Below are 15,366 nucleotides of genomic sequence, written 5' to 3'. Positions count from 1 at the left end.
AGGTTGCAGTGAGCCGAGATCGCACCACTGCACTCCAGCCTGGGCAACTGAGCAAGACTCCGTCTCAAAAAAAAAAAGAAAGAAAGAAAACAATATTTACTTGTTCTGGATTATTTGGGTGGTATTTTAGTTTTTCTACTTTGCTGCCTATATAGGCATAATCTGAGGCAAATGTGAAGAGAGAATTTCAGTTGGGGATTGGTCTTCTAACATTAGTAAATGGCTACTAATCCCCGTTTGCAGCTTTGTGCTTTTACGAGGATGTTAAAAACAGTCAGAAACCTCCATCTTTAGCCTGTCTGCAATAATTAGACTGTGACTTGGACCTAGATCCTAGGGAGAACATCTGGACTCCAGTTTCCTATTTCCAACCCTGACACGGAGTTAGAGGCTAAATGGGTTTGAGAACCCAATCAGCTTTAAAAAGGCGATTCGAATATAGATCAGATAGCAAGCTTATGCTTTACAGGCGATCTAAGGACTGAGAGAGACTGATGAGCAATGCAGATTCACCCAGGTTCAGACACCTCACATCCAACTAGATCACATTTCTTGTGATGTTAGAAAGTCTGTTTGGTCATTCTGTTTTGAAATTCCTTGTACAAAAGGAAGATTCAAGGAATAAAGAAGGCATGTGAAAGTATTAAAAAGGAGGTAATAGGAATATAATTTCTTGGCTTGAAATGAATTCTGGTGCTAGACCTTGGATATGCAGAGTGATGGACAGAATTTCCCAAGAAATAAATAATCCCCTAGCAAGTCTTGTTCTAAAATTACACTGATATAAAAATAACCTGATTAGAATAATGAAAGTGTGAATTAGGTTCACACATTGGTGCCTTTGCTGGGACAAAAAAGAGACTTTCCTGAGGGTTGTCTTGTTCCAGTTTCTCAGCCACTCACCATGTGATACCTCTGACTTGTCCTCTTGGATCATTTCCTACCTCCTGCCTTTGGCAGTGTTAATCTGGTGATTTTCAAAGTAAAGAAATGAACAGCTGATGACAGAAGAAATTTGGAGATAAATTGAGGGTGACTCATCCTCAAGATTAAAAACAATTATGGATTATTATCTGCTGTTTTATTTCTACTCCAAATGCTATTCACCATCATTATCCTGCTCTATAAAGAGTGGGTCCATTTGGCAGAAGGTTGTGCTTAATATGTGCAGGGATGTCAGTGAGGTGGGAATGGACAACGAAGAGTTGGCTAGAAACATTAACTCTATTCATTGTGCAACAGAGGTGACCAGTTACATTTTTTTTTCTTTGTAAAGTTCAACTTCTGACACAAGCTTGCTTTGTTTCCCTCATAAGGCAATGTTTTAATTCTCAAGGTCTTTCCTTTTTAAGTCTTCTAAGATGGGTATTTTCCCCATAAAGTTTTGGTTCTGTTTGGTATATCCCATCAGGAAAGGGTTACTGCCAAACATGTATCATCAGTGGCAAGGTGAAGTGTGATCATGGAAAATGCCTTGCATTTTAGCCTTATATAACTACATTTAAGGAAAATTGGAGTTTTTCACAACTTAACTCACTAGATGGTGACATAAAAGACTGAGTGGGATGGACAGTCTTGGAGAGCTTTCAAAAGCAATTTCAAGTCTGTTTACTTGCACACCAAAGATAATCTAAGTGCTGAGCTGGCTGAACATTGGCTGACAGTGTTTTCACCTGGGAGCATTTTATTTTCTAATAATCCCACAGGGAAACTCTTCAGATCTACACCTTTAACCTCCTTTCAACCTGTGGTTTTGCAGGCCAGGATTTTTTTTTTTTTTTTTTTTTTTTGTCATTGGTTAGTTATTTCCCCAAAATGATGTAGGGGAAGGATCAGGGTCTGTACTTCCAAATTGCCAAGGGTATCCTCACTGGGGCTTTTTATAAGTATCTGAGAAAGCTTCTCCCTTTGTGGTCCTTAGTGTGGATTTATAGCTTTTTTCTGGCATGGTTTTGGGAAAGAGTCAAGGATTTTGTCTGTCTTACGTAAGCCTCATTTTCCCATAGATAACTCCATCTGGCCAGCATAGTAGTTTTCCAGATTTACCCTCAGATGTTTCAAGGCAGTAAGGTGTCAGGATATAGCAAGGGAAAACAATATTGGGTGATCACCAATTTACCAATTCCAGATTATACAAAAGAGGAACCATAAACATATTCTTGGTTTAAGTTAACTGAATAGGGATGAAGCTGTTTTCATGATTCTAGGACTGTGAAGGATCTAGACCAAGTTAATCTAACTTAGGGATAAAAAACAAGACAAAATTGTAGTGGAGTCATATAGTGAGGACATAGAAGAAGTGGGTAACGGTGAAAGAGGCTAGACAGATCGTAGATATAATAAGATTTTATCGCTATCTGAAACAAACGGAAAATAGCCCAAAGACTGAGCTTCGTAGTTACTTTCCCTGGCAGTGGAGGGGAAGTTAGAAGGAGGACAAGAAAGTAAGAAAAGGCCGGGCGCGGTGGCTCACGCTTGTAATCCCAGCACTTTGGGAGGCCGAGGCGGGAGGATCACGAGGTCAGGAGATCGAGACCACGGTGAAACCCCGTCTCTACTAAAAATACAAAAAATTAGCCGGGCGTGGTGGCGGGTGCCTGTAGTCCCAGCTACTTGGAGAGGCTGAGGCAGGAGAATGGCGGGAACCCGGGAGGCGGAGCTTGCAGTGAGCCGAGATCGCGCCACTGCACTCCAGCCTGGGTGACAGAGTGAGACTCCGTCCCAAAAAAAAAAGAAAGTAAGAAATGAAAGGGTTTTTGTGCATACACATGTCCTCAGGGCCCATTTTGCTCTCTAGATCCTGCCAAGATCTTCCAAAATTGTTGTGGGTATGAGAAATCACAGATTCAGGATTAAGACTTTGTTGATTATGTGGAAAGGAAGGAAAAATACTAGCTGAAGGCTGGGGACATGCTAGTTTCCCAACCCATAAAATTACTAGACTTTTTTTTTTTTTTTTTATCACACAGAAATCCTTGTTCTAAAAAAAAACTTTTTTTTTTTTTTTTTTTTTTTTTTGAGACAGGGTCTTGCTCTGTTGCCAAGGCTAGAGCAGTACAGTGGAGTGATCTCAGCTTACTGCAGCCTCCACCTTCCAGGCTCAAGTGATCCTCTGACACCAATCTTCCGAGTAGCTGGGACTACAAGCACACACCACCATACCCAGTTAATTCTTGTATTTTTTTTTTTTTTTTTGTAGGAATGGAGTTTTGCTAAGTTGCCCAACCTGGTCTCGAAATCCTGGATTCAATTGATCTGCCTGCCTTGGCCTCCTAAAAGTGCTGGGATTGCATGCCCCTGTGCCCGGCCCTGAATTTTTTTTTTTTTTTTTTTTTTTTGAGATGGATTCTCACTCTGTTGCCCAGGCTGGAGTGCAGTGGCACGATCTCAGCTCACTGCAACCTCCGCCTCCCTGGTTCGAGCTATTCTCCTGCCTCAGCTTCCTGGGTAGCTAGGATTACAGGCACGTGCCACCGTGCCCAGCTAATTTTTGTATTTTTAGTAGAGACAGGGTTTCACCATGTTGGCCAGGATGGTCTCGATCTCCTGACCTTGTGATCCGTCCGCCTCGGCCTCTCAAAGTGCTGGGATTACAGGTGTGAGTCACCGCGCCCGGCCATGAATTTTTTTAAATTAACTTTTGTAGAGATAGGGTCTCACTCTCTCACCCAGACTGGAGTGCAGTGGTGTGATTGTAGCTTATTGCAGCCTCGAACTCTTGGGCTCAAGTGATCCTCCCACCTCAGCCTCCCAAGTAGCTAGGACTAGAAGTGTGCACTAGCATGCCTGGCTAATTTTTTTTTTTGGTACAGACAGGGTCTAACTATGTTGCTCGGGCTGGTCTTGAATTCCTGGCCTCAAGCAATCCTCCTGCCTTGGCCTCTTGAAGCGCTCTGAGATTATAGGGATTACAGGCATAAAGTACCGTGCCCAGCCTAAACTTTTTTTTTTTTTAACATGACTACAGGCTGGGCACAGTGGCTCACGCCTGTAATCCCAGCACTTTGGGAGGCCGAGGTGGGCGGATCACAAGGTCAAGAGATCGAGACCATCCTGGCCAACATGGTGAAACCCCGTCTCTACTAAAAGTACAAAAATTAGCTGGGCATGGTGGTAGGTGCCTGTCATCCCAGTTACTAGGGAGGCTGAGGCAGAAGAATCACTTAAACCTGGGAGGCAGAGATTGCAGTGAGCTGAGATCATGTCATTGCAACTCCAGCAACAAGAGCAAAACTCCAAAAAAAAAAAGAGAAAAAAAAAATGACTACAACTGAAGGCCTCTTGTGATTGTAAAGTAGAAGAAATTAGATCTCTGGATACTGAACAGGAGAAAGGAGATTAGACTTCGAAATCATAAATTAGCAAATTTCAAAAAGGGGCCTCCCTGTTTGCCCAGCAAAACATTAAGGATCTATTATTCTGTTGACATGTTAACTTTCTCTAATCTTTATGTTGTCTTTTATAGACGGGCTGATTTCTTTGTCATTCTAGAGCCTTAAAATATTCATACATTTTGATCTATTGATAAATTTCATCACTGGAGATTTATCTTATAGAAATAATTCCAAAGAAGGGAGAGCCTTCTATCATTCTACGGCCAGCAGTTTCCTGCTGTTCTGGGCTCTCTCTCCTTCGCTGGGCTGCTCCTACAACACTATACTACTACCTTTACCATTCCATCATCAAGTGTATACATTACCCCACAGCACAAAAAGAACAGGCTAGAAAAGAACAGAACAGAATTGCAATGGCAGAATTGACAACTGGCTTACCATTTCAGCTGTTCAAGGCCTGACTGGTCTTTCTGCACTTCCTAATAAGATGACTCATGGTACTATTACAGAATTATCTCACGCTAGGTTCAAACCTGATTTCTACCACCGAGTGTGTGGTAGAGGCATGTTTCTCAGAACCCAGAGCCAAGATAAGGAACAGTCTCTAATTCCCTGTTCTCTCCCCTCCCTCCTTCACCCTTCATTCCGGGGAAGTCTCCTAGGCAAGTGTGTCCCATCCTCATCCTCTTTTTTTTTTTTTTGAGGCAGCATTTCACTGTCTCTGTTGCCCAGACAGGAGTACAGTGGTGTGATCATGACACACTGCAGACTCGACCTCCTGGGTTCAAGTGAGCCTCCTGCCCCAGCCTCCCGAGCATCGGGGATTGCCAGTGTATGCCACCACTCCCTGCTAATTAAAAAAAAAAATTTGTTTTTTAGAGACAGGGTCTCACTATGTTGCCCAGGCTGGTCTCAAACTCCTGGAGTTAACCTATCCTCCCACCCTGGACTTCCAAAGTGCTGAGAGTACAGGTGTGAGCTGCCACACCTGGCCTCTTGTTGGTTTAGTCTTTCCAAAGTTTTTTCCATGTGATTGACAGGGGCAAGGTCCATGCTTAGGAGTGAACTGTCCCAGATTGCCCATGGCTGTCACAGTTTTAACACTCAAAGTCCCATGTTCAGGGAAACCCCTCAGTCCTGGGCAAAGCTAAGACTGGTTATCCTACTTCAGGGAAGCTCCATCCTACCTCAGGGGAGTGGCTCCATGAGGAGAGTCCTACCAGAATTCAGTGATCAACAGTCAACACCATAATGAGTTCTTGAGTCTTAACATCAATATAAGGAACATCAGGGGTACAGCCCAGGATGATCTTCACTTCTGCTGGCCTTGTTTCTTTTTTACAGTTTTTCCTCTCGTGTGAGGAGATTCCCGCAAGGTTGATGGTTTCAACTCCTGATCTCTTGTGATCCACTCTTCAGTCCAAATAAACATTTCCATAAGAACATGCAGTAGTTTGCTGTCAAACTGAAGCTTAAGTCCATATATATACATATACATTTAAAAAGAACAGTTCTCTGAAGGAAATTTATCTGTAAAGGTGCAACTCTGCCCATAGAATAAGCCACCCTTTCCATGGTCTCACAAAGCAGCCGACTCAGCATTGCAAATATCGCCATTTTCAGATGATGATTTTAGATAAATCTTTGCCAAACTTTCAGGTGTTTTACTCAAAAGTCTCCAGCTTTTGAAAAAAGGAAAATGTCTTACAGCAGTGAAATTAGTTTCTTTAGTTTTTTTCCACTGCAATCAAGGTTTCAAAACAATGTAGTTGGCCGGGCACGGTGGCTCAAGCCTTTAATTCCAGCACTTCGGGAGGCCAAGGTGGGTGGATCGCGAGGTCAGGAGATTGAGACCATCCTGGCTAACACGGTGAAACCCCGTCCCTACTAAAAATACAAAAAAATTAGCTGGGCATGGCCGGGCGCGGTGGCTCACGCTTGTAATCCCAGCACTTTGGGAGGCCGAGGCGAGCGGATCACGAGGTCAGGAGATCGAGACCACGGTGAAACCCCGTCTCTACTAAAAATACAAAAAATTAGCCGTGCGTGGTGGCTCAAAAAACAAACAAACAAAAACAATGTAGTTATCTGAGTCAAATTTGAATGAGGGCTATAGCTATGCTCCACAAGCCTCTCCAAGAAGGAAGCTTTTTTTTTTTTTTTTTTGAGACAGAGTCTCGCTCTGTCACCAGGCTGGAGTGCAGTGGCGCGATCTCGGCTCACTGCAAGCTCCGCCTCCCGGGTTCCCGCCATTCTCCTGCCTCAGCCTCCGAGTAGCTGGGACTACAGGCGCCCGCCACCACGCACGGCTAATTTTTTGTATTTTTAGTAGAGACGGGGTTTCACCGCATTAGCCAGGATGGTCTCAATCTCCTGACCTCATGAACCGCCCTCCTCGGCCTCCCAAAGTGCTGGGATTACAGGTGTGAGCCACCGCGCCCGGCCTGGCCAGTATTTTAAAAGACTTTGAGGAGATTTTTGTAAAATGCCAATACATTATTTAAAAAAGGCGAATACTGTAAGGATGTGCTCTTTTGAGTTTAATTAAAGTCTTTAAAGGCTGGGACTTTTTTTTTTTTTTTTTTGAAACGGAATCTTGCTCTGTCGCCCAGGCTGGAGTGCAGTGGCACGATCTCTGCTCACTGCAACCTCCGCCTCCTGGGTTCAAGCGATTCTCCTGCCTCAGCCTCCCGAATAGCTGGGATTACAGGTGCCCACCACCATGACCGGCTAATTTTTGTATTTTTAGTAGAGACGGGGTTTCACCATCTTGACCAGGCTGGTCTCAAACTCCTGACCTCGTGATCCACCTGCCTCGGCCTCCCAAAGTCCTGGGCTTACAGGCGTGAGCCACTGCGCCCGGCATTAAAAAAAAAAAAAAATTTAAGATAGGGTCTTGCTCCATAGATCAGGCTGGAGTGCAATGGTGTGATCATGGCTCATTGCAGCCTCCACCTCCCGGGCTCAGGATATCCTTTCATCTTAGCCTCCTGAGTAGCTGGGCCTACAGGCGGGAGCCACCAGGACCGGCTAACTTTTTGTATTTTTTTTTTTTATACAGACTGGAGTCTCACCATGTTGCCCAGGCTGGTCTTGAACTCCTGGGCTCAAAGCAATCCACCAGCCTCGTCTCCTAAAGTGCTGGAATTATGGACTTGAGCCGCTGCGCCCAACCAAACTGGGACTATCTTGTTGCCTTTTTACACCCTTCCTCTCTGAGTAGTGGGGAAGGATGTAAGCCTCCCTAGGAGGAGGTAAGGTAGACTGATTGCTCACACTTGGTAACCATACTTGCAGTGATCTTTGTGATTTATTGAATCATATCTAGGATGTACATATTCATCCATATTTGTGCTGAGCATATTCATTTATCAACTAAGAGACTACAGAAAAAAGCCATTGTTGTGATGATGAAAATGTCAACACTTTATCAGGTTCTGAACCCAAAGAGACTTTTGCTTATTATATAAGAAGCACACCTGTGGCTCTAGGCCTTTGGAAGAAAATAAAAGAGAAAAGCAATCCGTGTACTTTTTTTCCCCCTGCCTTAAGGTCAGGGTACATAATTCTGGGTTTTCCCAGCTTCTTTTGGTCATGCTTTGTGGGGGCTAAACTGGAGTTTTTACGTAGACTGTTCATTTTGTTCCTCAGCCTGAATTCTCTCTCGTTTTCTGTCTCTATGATTTTTAATTCCCCTCACTGCTCTGTTAGGAAACTAAGGGTCAAATGAGGTTAAGTAATTTGCTCAACTGGGATAAAGAGTGTTCCATAGAACAGTCGCGGGACTATAGTTAGACAACAAGTGTTATTGCGCTATGATTTGATCTTCAACACATTCACGAGAAACTCCAGTTCTCTAAAGAACCTTAACAGCCGGCGACCCACAGAAAATGGCAGAAGCGCAGACTCTTTTTTAACCCGTGGCTTATGATCTGGGTTTGTTTATTTATGCCTCGGACAGGAGCCGGACCTTGAGTAGGAGTTGAGCTGTTTTTCGGCGCTCGGCTCTAGTTCCTTGAACGATTGCTTGGGCGTTCCTCCTTTGATGTCTGGGGCGTTCTTGTATTCGGTGATCTTTTGCGCCGTCTTCTTGCTTGATGTCTCGCTGAGCAGCGGCGGCGGCGCCGGTCGAGGGCTGAGTTATCCGCGAGGCCCCGCGCTCAAGCCGCCTTCCCCTGCCGGTCGGTAGAACGGACCCCTTGCTTTATTCCTGCCTCCTCTTTCTTTTTCCCTGTGGCTCAGCCTGTCCGCTGGACTGCAAACCGAGCTCCCGTCTGCCTTGCAGGTAGGCCCAGGAGGAGCCTGGGAGGCCCAGCCCGGCATCCTTCCGCCGCGGGGTTGAGAAGACCTTGGCGCCGGCGGGTGGGCAGGCTGGCCGGCCGCCGTGACACTGCCGGAGGAGGGGCTACCGGACTGCGTTGAGGGGCGCGGCCCGAGAGGCAGCCCAGAACCGAGGGAGAAGCCGGAAGGAGGGAGAGATGCTGGGGCTTCCCGGTTTGGTTCTTAAGGGAGGAGATGTTGGGTCTAGGGCACCCCCAGTGTGTGGGGAAAATGGCTTTCCAGGAACCGATAGAGCTCTGCGCACTTTGATCCTCCTTCCTTTCTCCTTCCCCCCCCCACCCGAAGTCTCCGAGTGTCATGCCTCAATTGCACTGGGGACCCCTACTGAGTCCAGCCTTTGAAGGGACCTTTGAGTAGGTGGAGGCGTATGGAACAAGTCCCTTTGGCTCCTCTGAGCGAAGTGTTATGTTCTCGCCTTTTTCTGGGTGGGTAAACTGAGGCTGATGTCTGGGACGTGACTTCCCCACATATACCAAACAGATCATTAAATGCACTGTAAGTCACTTTTGTCGTTTACCAATTCCCTTCCCCCCAGTTACCAGTCAAGTTATGAAAACAGTGAGTTGTTATTTGATCGTCTGTGATCCCTCTTTTCCTAGGAATATAGACTGTTAGGAATATAGATCCTGTCACTAGAGGCTTCAGAAGTAAAGGAACCATGTGGTTTCTTGGCTGTTTTGCTTTTCAAAGTCTGTATCATTTTAACTAGTGTAGCAATGACGGTTTCTTTTTGTTTCTTGATAACCTTGTTGTCTACTTTGTTTCCTGATAACCTTGTTGTCTACATTGTTTCCTGGTTGATTTATCCTCCTCCCCAGCCTCTTTGGAAATCTTACAACCATGGTGTTTGTGGTTAGAGGTTAGAGTCTAGTAGAGGGTGGTCAAGACTTTGAAGGCAAACGCTTGTCCTGTGAGGGTCTGCTTTCTGGGGAGTATCCAGAGGAAACCCAAGGAGTCTGTCCCTTTCTTTTTTTTAAAGACAGTCTCGCTCTGTCACCCAAACTGGAGTGCAGTGGCGCGATCTTGGCTCACTACAACCTCTGCCTCCCGGGTTCAACCGATTCCCCTGCCTCAGACTCCCAAGTAGCTAGAACTACAGGCGCACGCCACCACACTCGGCTAATTTTTGTATTTGTAGTAAAGACGGGGTTTCATCATGTTGGCCAGGCTGGTCTTGAACTCCTGGCCTCAAGTGATTCGTCCACGTCGGCCTCTCAAAGTGCTGGAATTACAGGCATCCACCGCACCCATCCAGTTTTGTTGTATTTGATTAATAGTTTGGTCACTGCACATACAAAAGCTTAAAAAGGCTGTGTGTAGAAATCATTCAAATATTGAGATATTTAAATGAAAGGTTAACGCTTTGGGAACTCCTTTGTGGTTCCTTTTTCCTTCCCAGCTTGGAAAGTTTGGGGACTAAGTCTCTTATTTTCATCGCATTCAGTGTCACGATCCTAATTTGTGTCACTTCATTGTTGGGAAAAAAGAAAATTCAGCCTGCCGGGCGCGGTGGCTCACTCCTGTAATCCCAGCACTTTGGGAGGCCAAGGCAGGTGGATCACCTGAGGTCGGAAATTCGAGACCAGCCTGACCAACGTGGAGAAACCTAAAAATACAAAATTAGCCGGGCGTGGTGGCGCATGCCTGTAATCTCAGCTATTTAGAAGGCTGAGGCAGGAGAATCACTTGAACCCGGGAGGCGGAGGTTGCGGTGAGCCGAGATCGCGCCGTTGCACTCCAGTCTGGGCAACAAGAGTGAAACTCCGTTTCAAAAAAAAAAAAAAAAAAAAATCAGTCTTGAGGTCATTCTGGGTTGGATAAGTTTCCAAAGTATGTAGAATCAGTAGGAGAGTGTTTTTGTGTGTGTGTGTGTATATTTTTTGAGACGGAGTCTTGTTTTGTCCCCCATGCTGGAGTGCAGTGGCGCGATCTCGGCTCACTGCAACCTTCTCCACCTCCCAGGTTCAAGTAATTGTCTGCCTCAGCCTCCCGAGTAGCTGGGATTACAGGCGCCGCCACCACGCCCAGCTAATTTATTGTATTTTTAGTAGAGACGGGGTTTCACCATCTTGGCCAGGCTGGTCTTGAACCCCTGACCTCGTGATCCACCTGCCTTGGCCTCCCAAAGTGCTGGGATTACAGGTGTGAGCCACCGCGCCTGGCCAAGACAGTGGTTTTTAAGGGTGTAGAGATTCAGTTCCTAATCCTTGAGTGGAAACTGTACAAGGCCACATTCTCCCACTATTTTAGTATTCTCATATGAGTTTTGGAAAGATTACTGTACCTTTAATTTTTTGTGTGAGGTCAGCAACATTTAAATGAAGGGCCCTTAATCATAAGCAATTTCCTAGTTACACGACCTCAGTGCTCCCAGAAAGGGATTAATGAAGAACCACCAGACTATCTTTATGGAGAATCTAGATTGGGAAGTTAAGCTAAGAATGTGCATTTTTGAAAAAGTTTTTATGGTAGAAGAGAATGTATATCAGAGTAAAGAATGTAGAGAAGAAAGCAACATTGTCCACTGGGAATTGATAAGTTCTGCGTAGAATTTAGAGTTACAAGGACTGTCTCATTGGCTCCTAATGAATGCTAAGTAACAAATGGAAATTGCTGTGAGTGTCATGAAGCAATCTTAGGAATATTTTATTACGTTTCTGCAGGAAATAATTGGCAGAGGCTTAAGTTGAATTGAGGCCAAGAAATTTGGTGGTGATGATGGGAGGTTACAGGGATAGAGCTTATCAACTTAATCAGCTTATCCCATGCTTTGTGATAGAAGTTCACTCAGCTTTTTTTCTTTTTCTTTTTTTTTTCTTTCTTTCTTTCTTTCTTTTTTTTTTTTTTTTGGAGCTGGAGTCTCACTCTGTTGCCCAGGCTGGAGTGCAGTGGCACGATCTCAGTTCACTGCAACCTCCACTTCCCGGATTCAAGCAATTCTCCTGCCTCAGCCCTCCCGCATAGCTGGGATTACAGGCATGTGCCACCATGCCCGGCTAATTTTTTGTATTTTCACTCAGCTTTTAACTTACTTGGTTCAATCTTGTGGTGTTCTGTCAGTGTTAGATTGGGTTCTCTTTTGACATTTGCTTTAAAAACTGGACGGGTTTGGAATGTGACTGAATTCTGTCTTTTAGTAAGAAAGTTCTTGGAGATGATTAAAGATTTGAATTTCTAGAACTTGAGCTGGAACAGAGTTATGTATATCACTTGAAAAAGATTAGTTATGTATATCATTAGAAAACAATTATTTTTATTAATAAAGTAGTAATTTAATTTAATTTTTTTTTTTTTTAAGAGATGAGGTCTTCCTATGTTGCTCAGGCTGGACTCAAACTCCTGGGCTCGAGTAGCCCTCCCCAGTAGCTGGAACTACAGGTGCATGCACCTGGCTTACATTTTTTTTAATTTATTTTTTTTTGAGATGGAGTCTTTCTCTGTCGCCAGGCTGCAGGCAGTGGCGCAATCTTGGCTCACTGCAACCTCTGCCTCCTGGGTTCAAGCGATTCCCGTGCCTCAGCCTCTCGAGTAGCTGGGACTACAGGTGTGCACCACCACACCCAGCTAATTTTTTGTATTTTAGTAGAAACGGGGTTTCACCATGTTGGCCAGGATGGTCTCTATCTCCTGACCTTGTGATCTGCCCACCTTGGCCTCCCAAAGTGCTCAGGCATGAGCCACCGCGCCCGGCCATACATTTTTATACTGTATAACTTTCACAATATTTTCAATATGTGTTAGGAAACTTATAAAACTTTTGTTTTGATCATGTAACTTTATGGTGCTTATTAATATCCAATCCAAACATTATAGTCCTCAAGCATATTGGTGAATGTTGTCTGTTTAAGTTGACAATTTCTAGGCCGGGCATGGTGGCTCACGCCTGTAATCCCACCACTTTGGGAGGCTGAGGTGGGTGGATCATGAGGTCAGAAGATCGAGACCATCCTGGCTAACACGGTGAAACCCCGTCTCTACTAAAAAATACAAAAAAAATTAGTGGGGAATGGTGGTGGGTGCCTGTAGTCCCCAGTTACTTGGGAGGCTGAAGCAGGAGATGGCGTGAACCCGGAAGGCGGAGCTTGCAGTGAGCCGAGTTAGCACCACTGCACTCCAGCCTGGGCGACAGAGCGAGACTCCGTCTCAAAAAAAAAAAAAAAGTTGACAATTTCTCTCACTCTTCCAATTTATCTCACTCTTAAAGGAATAAGAGAAAATGTTTTGTTGTTAGCACAGAGAGGTGTCTTTTTCTAAGATATGCCTCAGCCTTGATGGAGTTATTTTGGAGTAGAATCCTCATTTTTTTGCCCAGTGGTTTGGTTTACCCCCAAAAAACTTAAGTTCCTTTAATCATAGTCATTCTTGTTTCATTCTCCAATTGTTCCTCATAAACTCAGAGAGAGCTTTCAGTGTCTTAATTTCTGTTTGTACAGAAATGCTGTGGTACAGCCTGTCCTGTGGTTTGGGGTCATTTATATTTTATCTTTTCAAGCTCCCCCAAGTTAATATGATCAGTTTTTTTTTTTTTGCACAGCTAAAATTAGTTACTGATGGATAAAAATTTTATGATTAGTGATTGTCAGAATGTATTTATGTGTCCAGTAGTATGTGGCAGCCTGCCAATGTAATGTAAGGAGAAAATAGATAAAGTAATCAGGAGATCTGGGTTTAAGCCCTAGGTTTACTACCTGAGAAGTCTTGTACAAATTATTTAAGGAAGCTGTAGGGAAGGTTAATGTCCTTTATTGAGCATTTACTGTGTCATGTTCTTTACGTGTGTTATTTCATTTAATACTTATAAAAGTCCTTTAGAGTAGATGTTAATTTCCCCATAGAGATACTATTTTTCTGTTTCTTTTTGAAGCTCAGGGACAGTAAATAATTTAACCAAGATCACACAGTAGGTATAGTAGAGCTGTGATTCAAATCAAAGGCTTTGAATGCTTTTCTGAGTCTGTATTTAAAGAATGGAAAAATAAAACATCCATCATAATACTTTTTTTTTTTTTTTTGAGATGGAGTTTCGCTCTTGTTGCCCAATCTAGTGTGCAATGGCGCGATCTTGGCTCACTGCATCCTCCGCCTCCTGGGTTCAAGCGATTCTCCTGCCTCAGCCTCCCTAGTAGCTGGGACTACAGGCATGTGGCTGGCTAATTTTTGTATTTTTTTTTTTTTTTTTTTAGTAGAGACGGGTTTTCACCATGTTGGTCAGGCTGGTGTCGAACTCCTGACTTCAGGTGATCCACCTGCCTCGGCCTCCCAAAGTGCTGGGAGTACAGGTATGAGCCACTGTGCCCGGCCCATCATAATACTTACGTTGATTACATTGATAAAAAGTATGTGAAAATGCTTTAAAAGGATAAAGTACTCTTCAGATGTTAACTTCTATGCTATTTTACAACAATGAACAGATGTTATTTAAGTTCTTGGGCAACTTGCTACTTTCTCTTTTTTTTTTTTTTTTTGAGATGGAGTCTCGCTCTGTCATCCAGGCTGGAGTGCAGCTGTGCTATCTCAGCTCATTGCAACCTCCGCCTCCCAGGTTCAAGTGATTCCCCCTCCTCAGCTTCCTGAGTAGCTGGGATTACAGATGCATGCCACCATGCCCAGCTAATTTTGTATTTTTAGTAGAGACCAGGTTTCACCATGTTGGCCAGGCTGGTCTTGAACCCCTGACCTCAAGTGATCTGCCCAACTTGGCCTGCCAAAGTGCTGTGATTATATGCATGAGCCACAGCACCCGTCCTCCTTCTAACTTATTTTTTGTCTCTTCCTCTGCTCTTAGGGTTAATAATCTTCACTTCTCTACCTAAATTTTTTTCTTTCTTCATTGTGTGTTGTTTTGGTACCGTGTTTTTTTCTGAGGTCAGAAATATTCCCGTCAGACGTTGTGGAGCTATTTCTTGATTGTGACTGTGTGTTTCAACTTTTACCTATGAAGACGTTTGTTCATCTAGCACATATTTATTGAAGACTCATTAGATGTTGGGATACAAAGGTAGACATAGGTGTTCTTATCCTTATGGAGTTTATTCCAATGGGGAGCATAGGTTTGATAAATATTGAAATTTAGACTAAAACAAGTATTCTGAAGGAAATAAACAAGGGCTGACAGAGGGAAGAAGGAGGGAGGTGAGCCCTGGGTATGTACAGGGATTGGAGTCTTCAGTCATAGCATCCTTAATCCCCTTGAAGGGTTGGAATCACAAATCATGATTGCGTAAATTTAAGTTTCCCTGCTGCCATCTAAGTCTTCATTTAAGATTGCTACATGTAATATTTGTCTGATATTTCATGTATGATAATACTGGGTTTTACATAGTCAAGGTTAACTAGGACTTATAAATATCTAGCATGCTTGACTAATGAGTTTAATTTTTTACTTTTTTTTTGTGGCAGGGTCTCACTCCGTGGCCCAGGCTGGAGTGCAGTGGTGCAATCTCAGCTCACTGCAGCCTCCACCTCCTGGGTTCAAGCGATTCTCATGCCTCAGCCTCTCGAGCAGCTGGGACTACAGGTGTGTGCAACCACGTCCGGCTAATTTTTGTATTTTGAGTAGAGATGGGGTTTCACCGTGTTGGCCAGGCAGATCTCGAACTCCTGACTTCAGGTGATCTGCCCACCTCGGTCTCCCAACATGTTGGGATTACAGGCGGGAGCCACTGTGCCTGACCTGAAGTTGTGTTTCTTT

At 44.2% G+C, this 15,366-nt stretch overlaps 1 protein-coding gene across 6 annotated transcripts in view; it reads left to right on the top strand.

Moving 5' to 3' along the window:
* The first annotated feature begins 8,370 nt into the window (after positions 1-8,370).
* The window catches only part of AMBRA1 (autophagy and beclin 1 regulator 1), a 201,094-nt gene continuing 194,098 nt past the window's right edge, over positions 8,371-15,366 (top strand). For 5 of the 6 annotated variants that reach the window (XM_030829132.1, XM_030829131.1, XM_030829130.1 and 2 more), the window contains exon 1: positions 8,371-8,619. The gene's annotated coding sequence lies outside the window, so the exon portion shown is untranslated. Of the gene's footprint in view, positions 8,620-8,885; positions 9,171-15,366 lie in introns of those variants that run through there. The other variant, XM_030829128.1, reaches the window with a different exon arrangement.

This window comes from Nomascus leucogenys, chromosome 15 (genome assembly GCF_006542625.1).
Source record: "Nomascus leucogenys isolate Asia chromosome 15, Asia_NLE_v1, whole genome shotgun sequence".
NCBI lineage: Eukaryota > Metazoa > Chordata > Mammalia > Primates > Hylobatidae > Nomascus > Nomascus leucogenys.
Note: the sequence above shows the minus strand (reverse complement) of the source record. Positions and strands in the feature narration are given on the sequence as shown.